The following is a 7845-nucleotide window of genomic DNA, read 5'->3' on the forward strand; positions in this document are numbered from 1 at the left end:
TAACTCTTTTGAATAATTACCGAGATGATGAATACGTTATTACGGTTGTACGTAGTTAACGAGTATATATTCGGCGAAATTAAAACGACGAGTTGATACTATATGATGCTATAATAATTTTGTTTCGTTGTTAAGGTGGTATTGTGGATTCCAGATATAATGAGGAATTACACTCTATGAAGGACGAAGTTGATTTGATTCTTAGTAGAGAGCGTGACTTAGTTGAGCTATTTTGTAAGCGATGGTATATTGAGGCTGATGAGTGTGTACTTGTTCTGATGGTTAGGATGTTTAAATAGAGGAAGTGAATCGGGAATTGGTTTTCGTTGGATGCGAGTAAGGATTGCTAAATGGTAGATTAGTACCATGAATGATGAAGAATGATTCTTGGACGAATGAGTAAAGAGAATCGGAATCGGGTGAAACTCAGAAATCTATTTGGTATAGATGATTGTGATGAGTAATCAGAGTAGTGCAAAAAAAAAACGGAATGTAAAGTGTTGGATAATTGATGGCTTGACTTAAGAGGAGTCAGATAATTGGAATTCAATGGTATAGGAATATGAGTATTGAGTTTCTTGAAGGAAGCGGTTGGTGAAAAGTGTAAGTAGTATTTTATCGCTCAGATGGAAGAGTATGTCTAAGGTTGGTATGTTGGTAGATGGTATGCATTACTGCAGTGTTGATCCGTGCGATCATACTATAGATCGTGTAATTGTATTACTCGGCTGTTGAGCGTATTGTATAGGTTGTTAACCTTTTGGAACTATAGCGAGTGGTATACGTTTGGATAGTCAAATGCGACGTAAGAATTGGGATTTGAATGTATGAAACATGTTTTCTGTTGGTTATGTCAGATGGATTTTGAGGATTGATCGATAGTAATGTTGATAGGGAGCTGGAGAGTCAGGTGGAGGACTCTTATACGAGCTGGTTACTTGAGGTATGTTTTCGAGGACGAAAACTCTTTTAGTGGGGGAGAGTTGTAACACCCGTATATTTTAATTTTTAATTTAAATGGAAATTTAATTAATAATTAGAATTATTGGTGGTTTGTGGAACTTAATTGGAAAAGGATGGTTTATGGTATTGGGCCATGTATGATGTTAGTAAAGAGGGGGTGCTATGTTAGTAAAGCCCTTTACTAAATTAAAATCTATTTTTCATAAAAATAAGGAATTGAGGAAAAAAGGAAAATAGATGTGAAAGAAGAGCAGAAGAGTAGAAGTGCTGATACGTGAAAGAGGAACAGAAGAGGAAGAGGGCTAATCAAGATCTTTGGCTAAGGTAAGGGGGGACTCTTCCAGTTAATATCTTTTATCGTATTATAGATAATAGGACTGATTTAGATGCATTGTTTGTGTCAATTAGTTGTATGATGGATTGGGGTTTTGGGATGATTTTGATGGGAATTGTATGATGTGATGAATTGTATGATTATATGACTGTTATGATGATTGAATGATCCTTTTGTGTGTTATATTTGTGTTATAACATGGATGTGGCTGATATGGTGGTATTTGAGGTTCATAACATAACTTGATTTGGGTTTTGGGGATTTTGGAATGAATCCCGTAATGCTGTCAATCGATGTGAGATCTCTGACTTTTGCCAGTTCGCGCCGCGAAGGTAGGTGCGCGCCGCGAAGGCGTACTTGCTTTCTCGCATCGCGCCGCGTGCATAGGTTGGCGCCGCGAACGTGTTTGTATGCTTCAGGTCGCGCCGCGAACTTTGGTTGCGCCGCGTGCTGTAGCGATAACTGTTTTCTTGTAAAAAGTTAAAGATGTGTAACTTTTAAACCGTAAAACCGTTTTAGACGCCGTTTTGGACGTTGTTCCTTAAATTGAATGTTCTACCATATGAAACGAATAAAACAATAACAACTTGATTTTATTTTAAAAAGTATCATTTTCTTCAAATGTGGTTTATCCTGGTTTTGCATAGTTGATGAGATGCAATGGCTGTGGTGTGCATAATTGGATATGTGCAATGATGTATGTTGTGATAATGTGGTTGCTTCTGTTAATTGTGCAAATGGGTGTTATTGTTGTTGCACTGTATGATGAATGATTTACCTGTTATGATGTTGTGGTTGTAATTGGTGTTTGTTATACATATGTTGTTGATGTAAAATATGTATTTTATTATGGTTGAGAAATAGCATAACTGTGTATGGCTATTGATTACTATGGTGATTGATGATTATGACATTTGGTTGATTCATGTGGGTGATAAGCATGTTATGGTTGATACATGCATTCATAATCATTATGTGGCTGATCCTTGACGATGGTGGATCAGTGGTAGCTAATTCCCATTGTGTGGAATTAGTGAGTGGGTGTTGCCGTATCCTTGACGATGGTGGATCGGTGAGATGGGTTATCCCAGATTTTGGTACCACATGCATATAGTTGCATTTGCATTAGGCTACTTGTATGATTATAACATGAATGGAAGATTGTCCAATGTTATAATATGTGATGATTGTGTAATGGTTATGATTTGCTTGGGTGAATTATGGTGTTGTCTCTTAGTAATGTATGCTATTTGTTGTTGTGTGTTGATGAGTACTTCCTGACAATCTGAATATAATGAAATTGGATGAATAATGTGACTATGATGTGTTATTGTTTATGATTCGATAACATTTGTTAATTGTGAATGAGACTCACCCTTACTTTAATGATTTCAGATTGGCGAGTAGCGGCTTTTGGCTCTGGTGAGGATAGCTCATAGGCCAGTTTGTTTAAGTATAGTGTCGGTGTCATGCTCTGATATTGTAACACTGGGGAAACGTTAGTTTAGAGTTTATGATGATACTCTATTTTGTTGTTATTGGAGTAACTTTGTGAGATATTGCATAGGTGATGTTATGCTTATCTGTTGATTAATGTTCCGCTGTATAGAAACATGATTTTGTTAAATGGATGATTTTCCCCTAAGTGAAGCATGACAATGAATTTATGATAAATTTGTTTTAAATTGAATTGTGGCACCCTTGTTTTCATGTTTTACTCTGAATTATTCTACTAATTTCTACGGGGTTTAGAAGGGTGTTACAAGTCACACTACTAACTGAATGTCCAAAAGTATCTCTAATGTACCAATTTATAAAACCTCGGTGTCAGCTAATAACATTAGAGCATTTAATTTAATACGGGGTATTACACAATATATCGAATTTCTTTCCCTTCACCAAAAAAGGGTACAATCATATGGAATTTTTTAAATTTCTTTCTCTTCTCCAAAAACATTGACTATCATATGCAATTTTTGGAATTTCTTTCCCTTCTTCATAAACGTGTGTCATACCCCAAAATTTGCCCAACATATTTATTCATATTTCAGTCCATCTGACTTTCAAATGCTCAAAGACACACAACAAGAAAGCATGCAGTCTCTCTCCTAAACAACAGCCTCTAAATTAGGATTTCTGATTTAATCAAGGAATTTGAACTTCTGATACCTCAAGTGGATTCCATGCTCTCTCATATGATTCAAAGTACCCTCATGCCAAGCTTCAAGCCCTGATTCAAAAGATCGTTCCTGATTTTTTGTCAACATTCTCATTTTGAAGTGTCATTCATCATTTGATCAATATTTGATCATGATTCATCAAGAAAAGGTCAAAAATCCACAAAAGTACAAAGTTGCTAAATTAGGGTTTCTAAGTAAAAGTCAATCGAACTTTGACCAGTCATAATTCTCTCATACTTTCTCAGAAATTCCTCAACCAAAGCTCATTCTCAAGTAAATTTGATTCTCTACAACTTTGATGTTGGGCTCAAGGTCAAGAAGTGCTTCCGCATAAGAGATATGAGCCAATACATTACAGGTCCTTCTAGAAGATCGCAAAAAGCTGTTTTTTGTTAGGAACGATATCATCAAGATAAATTCTCCAAATGAAAAATATGTTACAAAGTGGCTTATAGAGGACATCTTGACCTTTCCAAAAAGTCCTATAACATTTCCATATCATAAAAATTGAGTGAGATATGGTTATTGCAAGTTGGAAAATTTTGAAGAAATGCATGGAGAAGATATTGACCAAAACTTGAAGTTTTCCAAATGGGCTCATATTTCTTTGATTCAAACTAGATTCAAACACGAAGAGGAGCTAAATAAAGACCTATAATTTCTTTCATCCATTTCTTATAATATTTACTTATTTTATTTGGGTTTTATTTATTTAAAAAAACTAAATAAATTAAGTAAAATATAAAAATGATGGAATTAATTTACATAACCTTTTTTATCATCCAAGAGGCCCATAGATCCATTCACTTTTATTTTGTTGATCTTATTTTCTTTTATTTTGAATTTACTTATTTAAATTCAAGATAAATCAAATAAATAAAAAATTAATTGGTAAAGGATTAAAGGTGAATCAAAATCAATCCAATATTGGCTATATGGACCAAGGCAACACATGAAAGAAAGCCAAGAAGTAGAATGAGTCAAAACAAGAAAGATTTGCACAAAAATTCAATAAAATCTTTTTGTATTTCAAGTCACCTAATAGATTCAATCTCCAAAGCAATTCTTGACCTAATCCTATTCATTATAAATACCTAAGGCCATTCATGCAGTAAGGGGACGAAAAATTGCTGAAACATAAGGGTTTCGGAGCTTCAAAATAAACAAAGTTATAGGGCAATCGGAAAAACAACTTTCAGTGGTTCTCAAAGCCTCTCAACCATCCAGACATGGTCCCAAGTCATAGTAGAGTAAGTTTGACGCGCTAAGGAGGTCCCATGCTTGCCATAATCCGTCCCTCATAATCTTCATATTCTCATGTATATTTGATTTTCGTTTTAAGGCATTGTTGTGTTTTAATGATATTTAATGGTTTGTTTGAGTTCTTTGTAACCTGTAGAAGATATTTGAATCATTAAACTGAAGCTATATGGCCTAGAACGAAAAGCACCATTGTTAGGGCATAAAGGAATGCAAGCTTCGTGTCCATATTTTCAGGGGGTTCCAGATCAAACGAAGGCAGTATTCTTATTCAGGGAGTCATCTTATTCGGATCTGGGCGTTTTATAATTTTGTTTGAATCGATTTGAACATTGTTTCATATTTTCAGGTTCCGCTACGAAAAAGCAGTCGCAAAACTACAGCAGATGTCGAGGCAAATTCGTAGCAATCTTTGGCTGCTCAAAGGAAGAAGATGAAGATCCAGGTGCGGGTCCCACGAACAATTCGTGGAGGATGGCTATTGGTGAGTCAAAAGTCTTCTTTCTCCCTCCGAAGGCGTGTCAGAATCTAATTCGTTGGTCAAAAGGTCTTGTCTCTCCCTCCAATTCTTATTGGCTCACGCAAACCGACTGGGGCCCAACGCTGACCCAGGTTGAATTTTCCATTTAACATTTTGTTTCATATTTATTTTTATAAAAGTATTATATTTATAACTTGGCATTTGTGTATGAGTGGCATAAGAGAAGGTTGATTACATGTAGAACCTGGGTTTGAGTCCTCCCAGGGCATGTTATATTTTTTTCAAGAATTAACTCACAGATCCAGTGCACTACTCCCACGCCCAGCCATGATACACCCTCACACCTCCATTGTTGGATGGACAGACATGCAGATCCAAGGGCCATCATAGCGCAGTCTCACCATAAACCTTCACAGGCATGCCACATAAGATCATGGCAGTTAAGTTTTCTAATCTTCCTTTTTTATTTATTTATTTTAACTAATAAGTCCTCTTTTATTTGTTTTCTTTTTCCTTTATTATTTTAAAAATAAAAACTTATTTTATTTAAACCTATTTTCATGACCCTTTAATTTATTTAATCGGAATTTCGATTTTTTTTTTATATTATAGATTAGGGTTATTTATTCATTTAGATATTCATTTATTTTATATCAAACCTTTTAGGGTTTGCTCAACCCCATTTATTTTATCTGCCTTTTTATGGATAAAATAGGGTTTGTGCCATGGTTAACGAATCTTAAATGCACTAACGCTTCTCTTCTTCATGTCAATTCTTTTTAGGGTTAATCAGAAATCTCCCGACTACGCGCCCTACCAATCAAAAGCTAAGTTTCTAATCCTTTGCTTGTTTAATAATATTTTTGTTTTTGTTTTTATTTTTGCCTCCTAAAAATTAGAGCTTGCCTCACTAATTAATGAATTTGTTCTACACTCACCGCTATCATTTTTCGTCTAATTCTCAAATGATCAGAGTCAATCGAAGGTTCGAGGAAGGCTGAAGATGTGCAAATTAATTTTATGTTTTATTTCCCCCATCCCGCAGGTGTTTATTGTAATAGCATAGGGCTTTAATTTCTGCCATTTTAAAACTGCGTGGTTAGTAATCCTAGGGAGTGCAACCATGCAAATTAATTTAGAATCACTAATTTTTACAAGATAAATATCATCGAAGTTAACCACGTGATTGTGCACCCACACACCTTTAGGGTAACCCTTGTTGTTGCTTGTTGCCTTAATTTTGCTGCCTAAAAATAGTCAAGCCCCTCGATTCCGAGGATACCTAAAAGCAATGTTGCCTTCAAAGTTATTGAAACTCCCTCGAGGTTGCCTTATAAATAATGACGGTAAAGAATGATCGTCCCTATTGCTAAGGTATCCTCGCCTGTTGCCTAAAAGATTAAATGACTATTATATCCTTCCCTTAGACTACCTGCCCTCTTTATGGCAAGGGAGAGTCTTATGGCGAACGATAAATCTCGATGACCCTTCACATCCAATTGAAAGACCTCCTGCCCCTCTTATGGTATGGATAGATCCTTTCTCCCGAAAGACTAAAAGAACAATTTTTTTTAAAACTTAGGGTAGTTGCTACTAATTGCTTGCTCTAAATTCAAAACTCTTTTCCCGCTCTTTTCAAATCAAATTCAAAAAGACTACGCTTATTTACAAGCTAAAGTTCTTCTTCGAAAATCTTTTCAAACAACTCAAATATTTCAAAAGTGAGCTAAGTAATTAAGAGCCCATGGATAACCATGGATGCAAAGGGTGCCTTACACCTTCCCTTTGTATAACTTACCCCCCGAACTCAAAATCTTTTTAAAAGGTCTTTTCCTGTTCTTTTAGCCTTTCCAATTGGATAAAATAAAAGTCGATGGCGACTCATGCTTAATCGCACATTTCAAATAAAGTCAGTTCACCGTATTACAACGTGGAATATCATATGTGTAACACCCGTATAATTTTAATATTAATTTAATTGGAACATTGAATTAATAATTAGAATTATTAAGAATTGTGGAAAATAATGGAAATAATGGTTTATGGCATTTGGGCCATGTGAGGAAATAGAAAAAGAAAGGGGGTGATTTTGTAATCCTTTTACTAATTTTATTATTATTTTCATAAAACAATTGGAATTGGGAAGAAAGAAGGAACGTGCAAGAACCATTAATAATAGTAAAAGAAAGGGTTGAGAACACGAAGAACGAGAAGGAGAACTGTAGAGGGAGAGACCAAGGATCAAGAACAATTGTCTAAGGTAAGGGGAGACTCTCCATTTAATCTCTATTATCGTGTTATAGGTAATAGTATAGATTGGTAGTATTGTTTTGATCAATGGTTTCCATGTTCTGTGTTGTGTTCATCTTTTGGATTGAAATTTTGGACTGATAAATCCCTAATAACTGAGTAGATCTAGAGTATAATGAACGAAATTGATTATTGGATCATATACTGTAGTTTCTGGGTGAATTCGTATGCTGTTATGAGATGAATTTTCTGGTTTTTAGACCCAAATCGCAGACTGTGCAGGTGAAATCGCGAGGAAGATGAATGGTAAGTTGCAGGTTTCTGTGAACTGCTGTCCATTCACGTATCGTACGCGTATGATACGCGTATGGGGGGTG

This window comes from Vicia villosa, linkage group LG6 (genome assembly GCF_029867415.1).
Source record: "Vicia villosa cultivar HV-30 ecotype Madison, WI linkage group LG6, Vvil1.0, whole genome shotgun sequence".
Taxonomy (NCBI): domain Eukaryota; kingdom Viridiplantae; phylum Streptophyta; class Magnoliopsida; order Fabales; family Fabaceae; genus Vicia; species Vicia villosa.